The sequence below is a fragment of the Canis aureus genome, chromosome 2, assembly GCF_053574225.1.
Source record: "Canis aureus isolate CA01 chromosome 2, VMU_Caureus_v.1.0, whole genome shotgun sequence".
NCBI classification, from domain to species: Eukaryota; Metazoa; Chordata; class Mammalia; order Carnivora; family Canidae; genus Canis; species Canis aureus.
In genome coordinates, this window is record NC_135612.1 from 68,109,551 (window position 1) to 68,127,332 (window position 17,782).

A 17,782-nucleotide genomic window follows, 5' to 3' on the forward strand; every position below is an offset into this window, starting at 1 on the left:
TTATGATGTGAAATCACAGAAAGCACGTGGTTATTGGTTGAAGACTTTTCTCCAAACACTAAGTTCCACGAAGACAGAAGATTATCTGGGTGACTCAAAATCGCATATCCATCACCTAGCCTGACAACTGAACATGGTAAGTACTAAGTCAATATTTGTTCAAAGAAGCATGAAAGCAAATGACCAGATAGTCATCTTTAGTTTATACCATATCACTTTTGTGAACTCTGAGCCCAGATGTCTGACTTGCCATTTAGTGCCCAATAACCTGGATGCCCGCACAATACAAGACACCACTTGGGTTCAAACTTGCTTTACCCCTGTGTCCTCTACATGGCTAAATGTCTTTGGGTCCCCAAGGCCCCCTGGGACAGCCACCAGCCTGAGTTTCTCATTTATCAGAGGTTTCTCCTCCTTTCCTTCTTCTCCTGATCCATTCAAATAATCCACCATTCATGCTGACTGTGCTACTATGTATTTTGCAAATCTCTGTTTCATCTCATTGGATCCACATGCTTACAGACCTACTTCAAACCCCATCTGCCCTTCTGCCATCAGCATTGCTTGCAACAGTTTTTATATAAAGCTACCCTTTTGGCTTGCTTTCCTACCACCTTCAGAATCTCCTTTGCTATATTGATCACATCTCTGTTATTTTTATTTTGAAAAATCGACTTCTACATTCTTTTTAAATTTAGCTCAGTTTTTGCTAAGCCACGATATAAATTAAAATGATTTTCATATACTAGTCATAATTTTTCTACTATACAATGAACATATAATCATTAGTATGAAAAATATTAATTTAAGTGCCACCTAAAACATGTCACGTCACACACCCCCTGTGGAATGTGTCACACAATCTCCAAACATTGACTTGGTCTTTTCCACATCCTGTTCATGTTGTATCTCACTGAACAGTCTATGTCATTTCTGAGTCATTACAGTAACATCTATGGTGAGTGTGAATATCCCTGTCTTACAAAGAGACCCTTGGGGGTTAGAGTGCTTTGGTAATGAGCCCAGTTGGAGAACAGGCATCTGGGATAAAAAGTAGCATCTGAGTGACGGATCCCGCTTCGGCTCAGAGCTCTGCTGACCCTCCCCAGGCTCTCTGCTGTTCCTTCTGGTCCTGAGTGCTAGAAGTTCTTAATTTGCACCATTTAGTGTTGCCCTAAACTTACAGGAATAAGTCCACACACCTTAGCAAGGTATAGGAGACCCCAGTAGACCTACTGGTGTGGCACATTGCCCTTTTATGTCCCATCTTTCACCATGCCCTGCCTTGCAGAGCTGTGACTTCGCTGGCTGCAGCTCATGCTTGCTCAGTGGGGTGATTTCTGGTTTCGTGCTTCTGTTAATGCTTCCTCCTGGGGCTGGACCACTCCTCTCCATTGCTCTGCCTCTCCCGATTGGTCCTTATTCACCACCTGTCCATTAGCACTTAGTGAAGCCTCATCTCCTTTGAGACGCCCTCCCTGCACACTCCTTCCCCCATCCTGGGCTGGATTGCTAAGGTCTTCTACCACAACTTGCACGATTCTAGGTCTGGTGTCACCACTTCCTATTACAACAACCTACTGTGTTTCTGTCTCTCTGCAGAGAGGACCTGTATTTTTCTTTACACTCATCTCTGTGTCCAGCATCTTAGTTCAAAACCAGGTCCAATAAATCATAATTAAACATGAACAAATTCTATTTCATGGAAAAATTCATGAGAATAGGAACTCAGATCCATCTTTGTATTGATTTTCCACATAAAACATCAGTATTTGTGGACATAAAGAATTGAAATACCTATTGCATTTAAGGACATTATCCCTCAGTTCTGATGTAATTGAAAAGTGAATTCTTGATGGAATTTAGTTGGCTTTTGAAGACAATATAAAGCACATGCTCATATCATCCTTCCAAGTCAAGTAAATTTTATGGAGAAAGGGGGGAGCTCTTCAGGCCCCTGCGATTTGCTCCTTCAAGAACCTGGCTGTCCAGCCTCCCGAGAAGCACGCCTCCTGTTTCTGTTGATGAAGACATTGCTAGGGAAGTACCTTCCCGCATGCTGACTGCTCAGCTTTTGGATTCCTGCCCTGTACTTGCTAACTCTTTTTAATTAGCCCCTTGGTAATCTTCCCTCTGTCCAAAAATACCATTTTGCTTCAGGAAGACAAGGACAATTTCTTGTCCCCAAGAGATAATTCTGGATCTCCACTGCAGAATCAGATAGAAGTTATAACATATTTTAGGGGCCCTTGTTGTCAAAATGCATCTGCTAAGCCCCCGCCACCCACCTCCGCATGGCAAATACAGTGCATTGTCTGGTGACACATGTGGGTCACACGTTCTTTATTTAGAATCAGGCTATTTTCACAATCATTTTGATCATCATTTAATCCCTTCTTCTTTTTCCTTTGCAGTAGATTTGCCTTTTTCTCTGCTGGGTGAAATGTCACTCAGACCTGGGGATCTAGCAAATGTTATTCCTTCTTAGCTTTCACTTACACTATTCAAACTACTTCTGTCAGAACAGGTTCCTTCTCCTGCAGCGGGGAAGAGGGCATCGCTTCATTTCTGTTTCAGTGGAAATCATCTACAATGGAGCTTGGTGTGTTGATGTCTCCTCTGCTGAACAGCGGACTCCCACAGACGAAGGGCATGGCTTCCTTACCTTTGCATTTTTAGTGCTTGCACACTGAGAAAAATGGAAGCAAAGTAGTTGGTCTCTTTGTCTCCACACTTTCCCATCTTTGGCAGAGGGACCTTCCTGAAACAAAGTTCTGACCAAACTGTCTGGCCTGACACGGGACATCTGTAGGGATATGGCATTGGGTGTGGCTTTGTTCTTCTCTCTTCTTTTCCTTAGTTGGCCCCTGAGCCCCCTGAGGCCCCTTGGAGCTGCTCAAGTCTCATGTCCAAACCCATCTTGCCCACATCCCAACTCTGCTCTGTGTTCTGAGCATGACTTGTGTTTGTCATAGACTAACATTTGGCCATTAGCGGTAAGCTCTTTGAGGGGTGGGAAGGATCTAGGTTCTATTATTCAGGCTCATAGTCTGGGTGCCTGGTATAGCATCAACACAGAGTAGTACTCATGAATACACGAAGAGAAAATGAAGGTGCCCATGCTCTTCACTGCAATGCCCTCTCTTGCCCTTCTTCATCTGCCAAAACAAACTCGTGCTCTGAGACTCAGGCCAGACACATCTCTTTGTGACAGCCTATCCAGATCACTCTCCTGGCCCTTGGATGAAGTGCCCTCCTCTGTGATCCCATAATGTCTTCTGTAGACATTTTTACTCTCTTTATCACACCATATTCTTTTTTAAAAGATTTTATTTATTTATCTATGAGAGACACAGAAAGAGAGAGGCAGAGACACAGGCCGAGGGAGAAGCAGGCTCCATGCAGGAAGCCTGATGTGGGACTCGATCCTGGGTCTCCAGGATCTGGCCCTGGGCTGAAGGCAGGCACTAAACTGCTGAGCCACCTGGGCTGCCCAATCACACCATATTCTAATCCCCCTGTATTGGTCTCTTTTCCCCCTGCAGGACTGTGAGATATATAAAGATAGAGATTTTAATTAAGTCATCTAGTTTTCTTGATGTTTAGGACTCTACCTATAGCAGGCACTGAAGGCATGCTTATTGAATAGATGGATAAGAGCATATGTAATATTTGGTGGCAATACCATGTTCTTTGAAAGTTGGAGAGTCAGCCCAAATAAGGATCAACTGAAATACCACTATCTGTCTGGTGAGGTGCAACCAGGAAGAAAAGGGACAACATAAGTGAAGGAATAGATCATTGATCTAGTAGTCCTTGGGGTCTACAAGATGCTTTTGCAAGCCCTCCACTGATTCCCAGAGACCTGCTGGGACTCAGGTGTTAATTAGCAATGTGCAGACGAAGACAATAAGGGAAATGAAGCATCCTTAAGTGTATTCAAAGCCAAATGGCCCCAGTAGGGATATTAGCAAGTAATACCCCAGGAGAGAGGACAGCTACTGTTAAAAGGTGCTTGCACAAGGAAGTGAGCAAAAAGTTATGTTTTAGTAAAAAAAAAAAAAAAAAAAAAAAAAAGGCTTCATAATATCCAGCTGTAAACTATTGTTCTTGAAAAAAATGGCTGGCTATGAACATTTATAATACAATGCTTTGAAAAGTTGTCCTTTCTCATTATTTTATGGACAAAGAAAATGAGGCTCAAGGGATTTCAAATTGTTAATTTTTGCCTGTTTTGCTCCAGAAATATGGAATCTGGGACCATATAAGGTTATGGCTAAGAGTATGCATTTGGAGGCCTGATGGCCTCAAATGCAATCCATTTTCTGCCCACAACTGGCTATGTCATTTGCCTGAGTAATTTAAACTCTTCTACCCCTTGGTTTTCTTTCTGCAAAACTGGACACGTTATGATATCTACCTCATGGAGTTGGTGGGAGAATGAAATGAGCCAATGCAAATAAAGTGTAATGCAGTTATTACTATTTTGGGGAAAAATGACAAATAATAGCTCTTCAAATTTGTCTCGGAGAAGCTAACGGGGAATCCTTAAGCCCTCATTGGGTCATCTGTCCAAACTCCTTGCCCATGCCCAAGTAGACATACCTGTTTCTCCCCTTGCCAGCCCGATGGGGAGAGATCATGGGTTTTTTCTGCTCCCATTGTCCTGACCTTTGCTGGTGACATTAGCTGACTCTACTCACCTTACTTCACAGTCACAGAGCTTCCAAGCAATGACATGCAAGCAAGGAGTTCAGAGGAGGGCCAGAAAGGAAGGAGAGGGGCATTTATTCTCATACTTCCCCTTACAACACTTTTTCAATGTGGTGAGGGAAAATCCCGATTCTCAATCTTTTCCAGCATCCCCTAGCCACTATCTTTGTGCCTTCTAGAAACACAGTTCACACACTATTAAGCTTAGCATAGTCATTGCTGAAATAGAATCCTGGTTCTGTATCTAACTTGATCAAGGTTACCTGGCTAATAAACGCTAGACTTAGGATTCATCTAGGAATATCATTATATGTCTCAGACCCATCAAATCAATTTATTCATGCAAGATCACTGAAGGGGCACCTACCATATGGCAGGTACTTTACAAAGCACTTAGGAATGGAATGTCAGTAGGAACCAATCATATCAAAGGAGCGCTCTTATAATGTATTAGGAGCTCAGGATGGAAGCACTTCCTGATGTGGGATCCAGGTGTCTTTCCATCTCCATAATTCAACACATGGCTGTGGAATTGAACTGAGACAGTGCTTCTATTTATGTTGTATTGCATTATCTTATTTTGAACTTCATTCAGTAGCCATGGTATAAGCAAATGAATCCAATGAAGCTCAAATAGCTAAATTTACAGGTTTACCTGTACTTAAAAACAGGTTATGCTATGGTTAAACTTAATTATAGGTCTTAAAAACAAAGCTCTTAGTTCCTAAATTCAAAAGTCAAGCTCATATAAGAGTCCACTAAATCCAAGTATTGGTCAAGTGTTGGAAAACTTCAACTCTGCTACGTGATAGTAGACCTACCAATATTCATGAGTTGAAAGTTCACAAGTGGGAAAATTATAATGAGTACATTTACAAATAGAAGAGCTTCTTTACTTGTCTTTAATCACATAGTTCTAAAGAGTGGTGGGAACTTAATGCCCTAGCTTTAGCTTTCCTGCTTCACAATGCTCATCCCTACATGTCACTGGTATTTGTGCTCTGAATTTTAAAAGAAATATATTATTCAAACAAACAATTATCTGTAATAATTGCAGAGCAAAGTGAGGCATAGATTTTCAGAGCCATTAGGTAGTACTGATGATGATGATGCTTGTGGTGGTGGTAGTGAATCCATTAAGTGATTAATCATCATAGGAACTAATAATTATTGAGTGTGTGAACAATCAGGGCACTAAAGTATGTAGGTATTTTTAAAATATTTTTACTTAATTCTTACAAAAAAACTATATATCATCTTGGGTTTCAGATGAGGATGCTAAAGCTTTGGGACTTTCCAACCAGCAGAAACTAGTAAGTAGCACAACTGGGACTTGACCCCAGGTGTGTTTGGTTCAGAGCCAAGCCCCTAACACACACATGATTCCTCAGGTTCATTAAGTAAATCTCTTTCATGTCACAGTGTCATGATCAAAATCTAAGAAGTTACGTCTTGTGCCTGAAGTCAGTAAGTCAGTGACAGAAGATGGTGGGAACTTAAGAGCTCTGACCCTAAGGTTATGTGTGTGTGTGTGTGTATTTATTTATTTATTTATTTATTTATTTATTTATTTATTTATTTATTTATTTATATAATATTTATATATGTGTATATATGTAGTATATAGATATATAATATTCAAATATAAATAGTTTATCAAGCAATTTCAATGGAATTCTCAGTCAAGATTATTTTCCTTTTACTGTCTTTAGTTTGTAAAATCCATCCCATGGCTCATTCTCATTCTTCTGTCTCAGTTTAAATATCTATCAGTCATGACAGGCTGGGTCACACTGCAGTTAAAAAGAACCCTAGTGATTTAAAGCAACAAACCCTCACTTCCTGTTCATAGTCCATGTCCATTGAAGGGTAGTTCAGTGCTCAGCTCTGAGTACCTCACTCCAGAGCTCAGGCTGATGAAGCACCTGTAATCTGGGAGTGGTCTGATCACTACACAGAAGGTAGGAGAATACTGAGAATTTTGCACCATCACTCAGGGCTGTGAGTGGAAGTCCTTTACTTCGTATTTATTCACATCCCTGTAGCTAGAAAGAGTGACACAGTCCCACTTAACCACAGTGGGGCCAGGAAGAAGAGTCCTACTATTTGCCTGGTAGGTGGAGATCCAGATTAATCCTCAGGACCTTGAGAATTGCTTTGTTATGGAAGACTCAGGGCCCCCTTCCTCATTCTCAGCAGTTGATGCATTTTCCCACATAAGGTCACAGTTCTTGCTATTATACTTTTTGTCAGGTTCTAGTAACAGTTTTTCTCCTTCCTACTCTGCTGGCTCTTGGGTGCTTCCTCATCTCGTGCTGGTGTCCTTAACCCTGCCAACAACCTCACAGAGAGTACCTTCATCAAGCTCTCCTTCATTACCCCTTGAGTGAGATCTATTTCTTCCTGGATCCTCTGTGTCTCCAAACCAGCAAACTCAGGTCTAGGTGTAGATCTATCCCACTAATCCTTCTAAAAAGGCATTGATATGCATAATGAAGCCTCCACTGGCTCTGTGACATGCAGTGACAAGTCTTCTGCTTATTTGACTCTCTTACTGTGGTTCTCCCCAAAGTTACCAGTAAGCTCCTTTTTGGCAAAGAAAATGGAAGATATGGTGTTCTTCCCTCATTCCACCTGCATTCATAGGAGCAGCACAGGTCATCCAACTTCTGCCTAATAGCAGATAACCAACTAAGAACATACACACTAGGCTTCCCTTGGTCTTTGGACCATTGTGATTAGGGTAGGGGTTGGACCTAGCACCTTGAGGAGAGTGTGGAGAACACCATACTCACGAAACTGCTGCTGACCCCTTTCCTCCCCCTGGATATCTTCTTACGCAGATAGAGATTCAGGGAGTTGTACTATAACTGAAGTACTAGCTTCTCATTGCCTTAGAGCTTTTTCCCCAAAATTTTTGCAGACATCTTTAGGATCTGTAGGTGCTTTATATTTCTGTCCTCAGGTTTAGCTCCCATCCCTGATTTGGGGATGACAGTCTCATTCAATATAGTGCTATATGTTTTGTTTCAGAGATCTATCTCTGTATAAAAATTCCTCAAAACTTAGTCCCTAAAACAACAAACACTTTATCATATCTTATAATTTTGTTGTTCAGGAATTTAAGCAAGGGTCAAGTAGGGGATTCTTCTATGACATGCTGGAGCTGACTTACATCAGCTCATTAGAGCCAGTTGCTAAAAAAAAAAAAAAAAAAAAAAAAGATTCAGAAATTTTGTGAGCTCTAAAGAACTTGAAAGTGACTGCAGAGGGAATGTTTACATCACAGAAATAAGCAAGCACTAGAATCTTCTAAGACTTTTTCCCAGTGAGCCGGTTTACCTATATACTCACTGCTTCTGTTAGACATATTCTTGAGAGTAGTCAGTATTCAGCTGGTGGTGAGTTAGTCTGGAGTTCCAAGAAGATTTCACCCTCATGTCAGGCACTTTAGGGGCACAACATAGTGGTTCATAACTTAAAGAGCCTTAGAAAGTTCAGCTGGGACTGCCAATGAGAACATGTACACATGGCCTGTCCAGCACAGTGGTCTCAGGGTAGTCAAACATGGAGACCACTTGGCAGTTTTCAGGGCCTACCCCGTGTCCTCCCACCCTAAGAACAACTTTATCTTCTTTCTAAGGGTGACATCTCAAAAACTTATTCAAACATTGCATCCGTTCCAAAGCCCATGTGTGTAAGTGATCTATAGTCTCCATGAGACCAGATATTGTTCCTTGTAGTTCAGTGACCCAGGACTTAAAATTCACGTGTATCTTTCCCCATAAGCTGCACTGCCAACCAGTAGGGAACAAGGCATAATAACTGCAATATAATTTCAAATTTGGAAAAGGGAAAAGGAGAAGACATACATCAGTTCCTGGTCCATAGTAATTCATGTCCAATTCTTGCTGGATAGAAATTTTGAAGGTTTTCTACCATAAAAAGGAGGGGAGAATTCCAACTTTGGTCACCATTCTGCTCTCAAACAGGAACCCTACTACCCATATCCTCTAAAGCCACACGTTCTACCTTCTGGGGTTCCTTGGTGTCTACAATTTCCCTTGGCCACCGCCGAAGGGATATGAGCAGTATTTCCTTCCTGCTCTGGTTTTTCAGCTTTGTTCCTATTCACAGAAGATTGGTGATTGTAGTTATTTTGAGTCTTGAACAAAGTATTTTTTCCCTTTCTATAGTTATTTTTATTCCAGTTTCATATTTTCTTTGGAAAAACAATTTCCTTATGAACTTTGCAAACTTTGATTTATTTCTCATTAGTCAGTCTCATGTGGTCATTACCATACCCGACTTTCTTCCATAAATCATGATTCTCAAGTCTGATTTATTTCTTCCCTTTTTTGCTGCCAGACCTCTTCCTTTAGTGAAGGGTAAGTGCTATCTTGAGGCATTGAAACAACATCTAGGAAGGCCACACCCTTAGTCTGATCTTTGCCATAGGGCTGAGTCCTTTTGTTCAGTAGAGAAGTCTTACTGAGTCTTTCACGTGGAGCTTATTGAAATTACATCTTGTACACTAAAGGCCTTGGAATAATTAGCTTTTCAAAACCTGTATCACTTTGAATTTCTAGACTTTGGCATTCTTTTTCTTTTCTGCTTGCCAACCAGCAAACTCTTTCCTGGGCTATTTCTTTCCTTTTATTTAACCCTGGCCAAATGTTACCCAGTAACAACTAATACACACTAGTAAAATCTGTTTACAGTTTCTTCTGAAGCTCAAAAGAAGCACAATCTGCCTTCCAAGGTATCACAATTTTATCAAGTGTGTAACATGGATCTTTAGCCATACAGCTGCCACCCTGTCACCTGTCAATTATTTTCTTGTCATCTGCCAATGGGCCTAGGAAATGACACCTAAGTTAAATTTATTTTGTTTTGTTTAGTTTCTGTTGTTTGGTTGGTTTTAACAGCAACGTCCTACTTCAAGATAATAATTTCTTATTTAGTCAGCGTAAGGTCACTTCTGTGAGAAACGCCAGCAAACCTTGTTGGTCCTTACAGAGGACTATTTCTCACTCACTCTAATGTGTGCATAGTGGTTTTCCATTCAATGATGATTAACAGTCCCAGGCTGCTTCCATTTTGTGGCTCCAAAATCACCCTGGAGTCCCTCACTGAGAAGTCAGGAGAAGAAAACATGAAAGTTCATTTGGGCGATTTTAGGAGCAGGGGCCAGAAGGGATGCACATGATTTATGCCCACATTTCATTGGCTAGAACTCTGTCACATTGACCTGTCTACAACACCACCTTCCTGTGAGACTGGGGGGAATAGTAGACAAGTTTGCTGAATATATAACATTATCTCAGTCCAGTCTGCAAATTGCTTCTTTTCTTCATTTTTTATTCAGTTGAATAATAACATCGCTTATTTGGCCATGGAAACAAAGGTAAAGACAAAGAAGTAAGGCTGCTCAGCCCATCTTTCACTAAGTCCTATTCCTTTGACACTTCATTCCACATCCATGTCCTTTTTTTCTACTGTGACTGTCTTAGTTTATACACCCATTTTTGCCCTGTGGGATTTTTTCTGGTCACCACCTACCTGGTCTGCCTATTTTCCTTTAAGACTTTGCCAGACTATGGTCCACCCTGCTGCTGGATTTGTTTTAATGAAGCAAGAATACATCATCTTGCTCCAGGGCTTGAAATCCTTCAATGACCCCCTGTGTCTTTTAGGATAGGTGTTAAATTTCCCAGAAACACAAAGCGCCCTAATTATCTCCTTCAACTGCTCATTCAGTTTTACTTTTGGCCTCTCCTTTTCACTTTTTGCTCCAGCCAACGTGACAGCTTTTTAAAATTAAACTTCCTTATTTTAAGATAATTGTATATTTATATGCAGTTGTCAGAAATAATATCCTAACCACTTTTTACTCTGACATCTATCATGCCTCTTCAACTTTCCAGAGGGGTATTTTTTATTTATTTATTTATTTATTTATTTATTTATTTATTTATTTATTTAAATTTTAGTTAGTTAACATCCAGTGCAATATTGGTTTCAGGATGGAATTCAGTGATTCATCACTTACATAAGACACCCAATGCTCACCATAACAAGGGTACTCCTTAAATCCCCATCACCCATCTAGCCCATCCCCCATCCACCTCCCTCCATAAATCGTGTTTGTTCTCAAATCATAAGAGTCTCTTATGATTTGTTTCCCTCTCTCCTTTTTCTTCTTCCCATATTTTCATCTGTTTTGTTTCTTAAATTCCACATGAGTGAAATCATATGGAATTTGTCTTTCTCTGACTGACTTATTTTGTTTAGCATAATACACTCTACTTCTATCCAAATCATTGCAAATGGCAAGATTTCATTCTTTTTGCTGTCCACATCTTCATTATCCATTCATCAGTTGATGGACATTTGGTCTGTCTCCAGAGTTTGGTTATTGTTGATAATGCCATTATAAACATCATGGTGAATGTACCCCTTCAAAATCTATATTTTTATATCCTTTGGGTAAATATCTAGTAGTACAATTGCCAGACCATAGGGTAGTTCTATTTTTAGCCTTTTGACGAACTTCCATACTGTTCTCCAGACCAGAGGGACGTTTCTATCTACCTCTTACCCACTACTTGCTCCTTGTTTCAACTTTTACCTCCTCCTCTAACCTTTCAGTGTTCCCCTCCTACCTCACATATCCTCAGCTTTTCATGAAACTTGCAAAGTTGGCCTGCTGGATAGTTCACTTACCATAGACAGGGGCCATTTCTTTTTCAACCTCATAAGGCTTAATTATGGCTTAAATCTTGGCCCATAGAAGGTACTCAGCAAATAACTGGATTAATGCTTGGAAAAATCTATAATGGCTAAGCATTTAGGCTTTGGATTCTGTCTAATTGGTATTTATGCAACAAACGGTGAACTCAACACCTGGGGTATTCAAACTCTGCACATTCCAAAGACAAGGCTAGCCCTTAAGAAGCTTCTTCATGATAACCTCTATGCACTTGGAAAATCCTGCCTAATAAGAATGTCTTTGTATATTTGGGGACTTGGGCCACTCTGGTTAATCTATGCTAATAGTGTGATTTATGTCAGGGATCTGGGCCAACTTGCATGAGCTTGGTATCTGGAGGGACTGGACACTGAGAAATTAAGGTCATCCAAATAGGTATCCATCTGTACTTGATTGACTGAGAAGGGAAACCCCAGACACCAAGGCTCAGGTGACCTTTCCTGTTTGACAATATTCCATTGGTCATCGTGCTTTGCTGTCTGTTCTACTCCACTGGAGAGGACAACTGGAAGATTTTTCACCTTATTTTCCATTGCTGATTTTAATCTCTATTTTTGCTGTAATAAACTGTAACTGTGAGTACAACAGCTTTTTGGAGTTCTGTGAATCCTTCTAGTAAATTCCTGACCTTAGAGAGATATTGGGGATCCAGAATGGCACAAAACCTCATTTCCAAACTAATCAGCCATGTGACAATGGACAGATAACTCAAATCCTACAAGTTTTAGTTATATCATGTGTTATGTGGGATAATGATAATAACAGCCTACCTCTTGGGATTTTTTTTTTTTTTTTACCTCTTGGGATCTTATCAGGACTCATATTGCATGCAAAGCACTGAACTTATAATTAGTGATAAAAAAACATTAGCTTTCATCACTATCATAATTACCATACCATGATAATTTCTATACTATTGCATATTTTATAAATATCATCTTATAGATATAATTTTATAAATATCATCTTAAATATCTATATATTTTTCCATTAGAGGTAACACTGTTTATTTAGCCATCCTTTTATTGTTGGACTGTTAAGTCTTTTCTCATTTTTTTTCATCACTATAAACAACATGGTACTGTGCCTACACATTATGATTTCTATATTTAGGATTATTTCCTTAAGACACTTTCCAGAGATGAAATTTCTAGGTCAAAGGATTAAACACTGTAACATTTCTTGATGCATACTGACAGATTGCCTTCCAAAATATTTGTATTATTTTGAACTTTTCAAAGCTTTTTTTTTTTTTTTTTTTAGTATATGTGCTGCCGAAGTGAGCACTTTTCAGAGCTTTTAAAGTAAAAATTTTTTAAAGTAAAATTTTGTCCATTTTATTACACCCAGGAGGGCATAAGAAAGAAATTATTTCTTTGGAACAAATATCACAGAGTAACCATTCATTCTAATGTGACCATAAATTTCCTGAGAACAAACTGAAAAAAATCATTTTTGCTCTCTCTTGTGCTGAAAATGGAAAGTCCATATTTGCACAGACTGCAATTAAATATATTATTTCTTCACTCATCAATGAATAAGGTGAGAATCCAACTAATAAATGCATCATAATGCAGAAAAATAACTTCTATTAGCAAATATGCATCTATTAAAGAAGATTAAGGGGAAAGGAAAACATTTTTACCTTTAGTTCCGCAGAAGGAATTAATTCATTAGGCAGAGTTATGCTAATCATATTCATGCGTAATGTGATAGTCTTGTCATTAATGTTTGCACAAATCTGAGGAAGGAAATGAATATTTTTCCAGAGGTGAATTTTAATTTCAGTTCTCTAAGTGTATCACTGCCATTGTTGCATTTTTTCACTTTTCCTACACACTTCTTATAACAAAATGGGGGTGACAGGCCAAATAAAATTTGTAGCACACACTAAGCTTTTATCCTTTATCTTTATATTGGAACTTTTAATGCTCAGTTGCCTCTGCTTATTGACATACAGGAATACAGCACAACCATCTTGTGAATTCTAATTGGTAGAGGAAAGTTGACAGTTCTCTGAATGGCTTGAGATCACAAAGTAGCTTCCTGGCCATTGACATCCACTCTTAGAGTGAAGACTTTGTAGGCTCATTTTGCCCTCTCCCCTTGACACTCAGCAGCAGAAGACACTGCAGTAAGTATGTTGATGGATAAGGTGGGGTTTCTAGGGGTGCTGTACAGAAGATGTGGATACATACAGAAAAAAAAAACAAACTTGTGGGTTCATCCTATCTACCTTGTCAAACTTACCAGTCACTGCTTCTTTAAACGATCCCATCCCCTAGACTTACATTAAATGCTGTCCATGGTCAGATTGTTTCTGGTACCTTCCTCCCATTCCTCTACAACCAAATTCTAGATATCCCTGTAGACTCAGCTGAAATGAGTCTGCCCAAGATTCCTTCTCTACCTCTCTTCTGGAATGTTCCATATGCACAAAAAATTCAGTCTTGTGTCATAGTAATTTCTGTGCATGTCTAGTCTCTTCTATTAACTATAAGACTCTCAAGGAAAGGAGTTTTGTGTGATTTATATTTATATTTCATACAGAGACTTGAACATAGCAGTTGTTAAAGATGAGCCTGCTGATGGATAAATGAGTTTTAATTGATAATTGGATGGTTATAGGTTGTAGTGTAAATGTGTTCTGTGGAGCAAAGAATTCTGGTGTTGGGGACATTCATCCCTTCTTTAATGTATATACATTTGTTGAACACCTATTATGCTCAGACACATCCTGGATCTTTTTTCTAATAGGCTGGGTGATTTTGGACAGAGTACTTAACCTCTCTGAGTCTCCATTTCCTAATGTGTAAAATGCTCTGGGAGCATTCACTGTGGAAAATTACATAGAGCTCATAGCATAGTATTTGCTTAACAATTGATATTTTCCTTCTTCCTTGTTCTTCTATCTAACAACAACAAAATCAACCAAAAACCACAATTCCTTCTCCAGTTAGCACTATGTGGTTTCCCACACTTCATATAGAAGAAAATCAAAAGTAAGGAAATCACTTCTCAAAAATAGTCTTGGTCTTAAATTCTAGAGTGTATGAAGGATATTTCAAATGCTAATGTGTAACAATATATCCTTATAATTCTATGATGGACTATGGCTCAACAATCTTGTGAGTTAGAAGGGTCTTAATCCTATTTTTTTAATGTGGGACGTGAGGCTCAGAGGAGTCAGCGGGCTTCATGGCTCCGCAAGCAGGAAGGGCCTGAGTGAGTCAGGGTACTCCTTCTCCTGATGTGCACAGACCGCTTCCCAAACTCTGAAACCTCTGTTTGTAAGAAGTGTGGCTGCCTGAACACACACTTCAGCAGAGACTTCTCTCATCAGAAGCCTTCCACCTATTATTTTCCCAGCGGGCCTCTCCTTTTCGAACTCCCAAAATCCTGCAAGCAAGGCTTGGTGAATATGTCATCGAAGCAGTGTGTCATAAATCCATCAGCTTTCCCCAGCCCTGTCACGATGCTGCTGGAACCCTGCAAGCATAGCCCAGGTAGACGCTGCTGAGCCATAATGGGAAAACAAATGAGCCTGTTTTCAATGATCTGGAACCTTCTGACTGAGTTAATGTTTCAGTGGATTTGTTTGCTTCCTACAGCTGGCTAAGCAGTTTTGGTGACTGTGACAACAGTTTCCCCGGATTTGTTTTTACCCCTCATCAGGCTTGACACGTAGCCATTCTGTTCTTCACTTTCCATGCTGGAAGTGCTTATGTGATCATTGCTCTGAGAATAAGCTGAGGACACCAGAAAGAGCTGCAAGAAGGAGCTCAGCATACCCCTTACCCTTTTCTGAATCAGGGCCTTACAATTCAAGTATGACCCCATGAATATTTCTTTCAAGGAGATAATTTATTGAAAGAACTCTGGCCTGGGAGCCTGAGGATGATAGGCTTTAGTACCCCTTCTGAGAGGATGTCACTAGGCAACCACAGACAATTCACTTAAATTATGAATTTGCCTGACCATAAGAATCACTTGGGACAACAATTGGTTGTAAAAAGAAAATATATGGAGTCTTGAGCTTTCCTCAAGCCTCCAAGGGATATTTCTGGGGCCCTGTAATACCTTTAACAAGTCTTTCAGGGGGTGTTTGAAATCAGATATTTTTGGGGGAAATACTGGCCTTAAGTATCTCTATGTCCCTGGCATCTCATATTTAATAATATATAGAAGTCTTTTTGTATTAGTGGTCCACATTCCACCTGCTTCAGGTTGCCTGGAGAGTTCACTAAATTTAATGCAAATTTCCAAGCTATACTGAAGACACGCTGAATCAGAATCCCTGGGAGTACGTCTCATGTGCTTTTATGACAGGTTTTCCAAGTGATTTTTACCCACACCTAAATTTGGGAACCACTAATAGCATTTCTTTATACATTTTATTATGTTTGGTGAGATTATCAGCATCCTAAAGCAATTGTGAGGATAGCAAGAGATAAATTATTAAGCATAGTTTCTGCCGTGGGCGAGTCCTTAATAAACATTAGCTACAAACACAATAACATGGTTGGTGCTTTCCTTGGGCAGGGATTACATCTTCTACTTAGGATTTTCACAACATACCAGGAGGGTCATAATAGCTGGTCAATATGTTCTTATTAATCTAATCTGCTTCTGTATTTCAAAGGTTTATGCTTTCAATTCTGCCGTTGCTCTTCCTCCCTGTGCCTATTTTTGTACTGGAAGAGTCTCAGGGGAATGAGAAGTGCACCTTGACAAGAACTATTTTGGTTGCCATAAAATGTTCCATTTGGAAGGTTCCTACAGGGCTGCTCAGGCCATGTCTTCACAGATGACCAGGGTAGTTATTATTAGTTTGGTTTCAGGTGTGAAAAGACAGAGCCACAGGGGAAAGGTGACCTGGTTACAGGGTTATTTTGGTGGTTGGTAAGAAATCCAGGACTAGAACTCAGATGCTCAGTCTAGCATCCAGAGTCTTCTCCATTTCATCCACAGCTTCTCAGTGTTGTGATTGTAGGACTTCCACTAACATCAGTTCTGTTTTCTAAAACTTCGTTTCTCCTTTCCTTTTTTTTTTTTTTTATTTATTTTTTTTTTTATTGGTGTTCAGTTTACTAACGTACAGAATAATACCCAGTGCCCGTCACCCATTCACTCCCACCCCCCGCCCTCCTCCCCTTCTACCTTTCCTTGTCTTCATCCTCCTCACTCACCTTTCTGCCTTTTGGTAATCCCATCTTACCATATTGGCTCTGCGTTCAACTAATGCACAACAAATAAATCAGAGTACAGGCACAAAGGAAATTGGTTGCTTCAGTTGTGCTTGCTTTTACAAAAGAGCAATATGCATGAAAGGTGACTGACCCCAGCCTGTAACATGATGGTAGAAATTCAAAACATGGTACCTAAACAGGTGAAGGAGATTCAGGTAGTGAGTTCTTGCATCTCCTCAAATCATAATTTTGAAGGCAACTTCTTACTCTGTCCATGTCTGAGACCACTGCAGACAACAAGATTATAGGACTATATTTTTGTGATGAGATCCCCATCAGTGGTATTTAGATAGAATACAGACTCTATGGATCACTTAGTATCTTGGAATTCACTTGAGATACATTCTCCTTTTCAAGTACCAATGTAAGAATGATCTCTGGATTCTACCAGAATGGAGGCCACAGAGGGAGACCAAATCCAGCTCAGAAATCAGTATCCTGTTCATGACCGACAACTTGACCATGGGCCTCTAGATTGATAAGAAGGTCTATTTAGTGCTGAATTAATACAACTTCAGTCTAGTGTTTCATGACAGTATAATGTGATATTTTCATACATTCTTCTCTGGGACATAATTTCTACTTGGAATTTTGCAGTGTTATATAATTTATTCTTTATATTTTATTATGTAAATGAATGGTCTTTCAACTGCACTTAGTACTCAGATTAATTAAAATACATTTTTTCATTATTTTATATGAACCATTCTTTTTTTTTTTTTGATGAGAACCCTTAAGATTTAGTCTCTTAGCAATTTTCATATATATTACAACAGTGTTAGCTATAATTATGTTGTATATGACATCTCTAGTATTTACTTATTTAAAATGAGAAGTTTACCTTTTGATCATCTTCCTTCATTTTTTATAATAAATTTATTTTTTATTGGTGTTCAATTTACCAACATACAGAATAACACCCAGTGCTCATTCCGTCAAGTGCCCCCCTCAGTGCCCATCACCCATTCACCCCCACCCCCCACCCTTCTCCCCTTCCACCACCCCTAGTTCATTTCCCAGAGTTAGGAGTCTTTATGATCATCCTCCT

At 39.6% G+C, this 17,782-nt stretch overlaps 1 long non-coding RNA gene across 2 annotated transcripts in view; it reads right to left on the bottom strand.

Moving 5' to 3' along the window:
• Positions 1 to 17,782, bottom strand: part of LOC144290927 (uncharacterized) — a 182,526-nt gene that overhangs the window by 98,692 nt on the left and 66,052 nt on the right. Inside the window, exon 1 of one of the 2 annotated variants that reach the window (XR_013358406.1) lies at positions 13,131 to 13,229. The exons of the other annotated variant lie outside the window; for it this stretch is intronic. This is a non-coding gene — a long non-coding RNA (uncharacterized LOC144290927). Of the gene's footprint in view, positions 1 to 13,130; positions 13,230 to 17,782 lie in introns of those variants that run through there. 2 annotated transcript variants of the gene reach the window in all.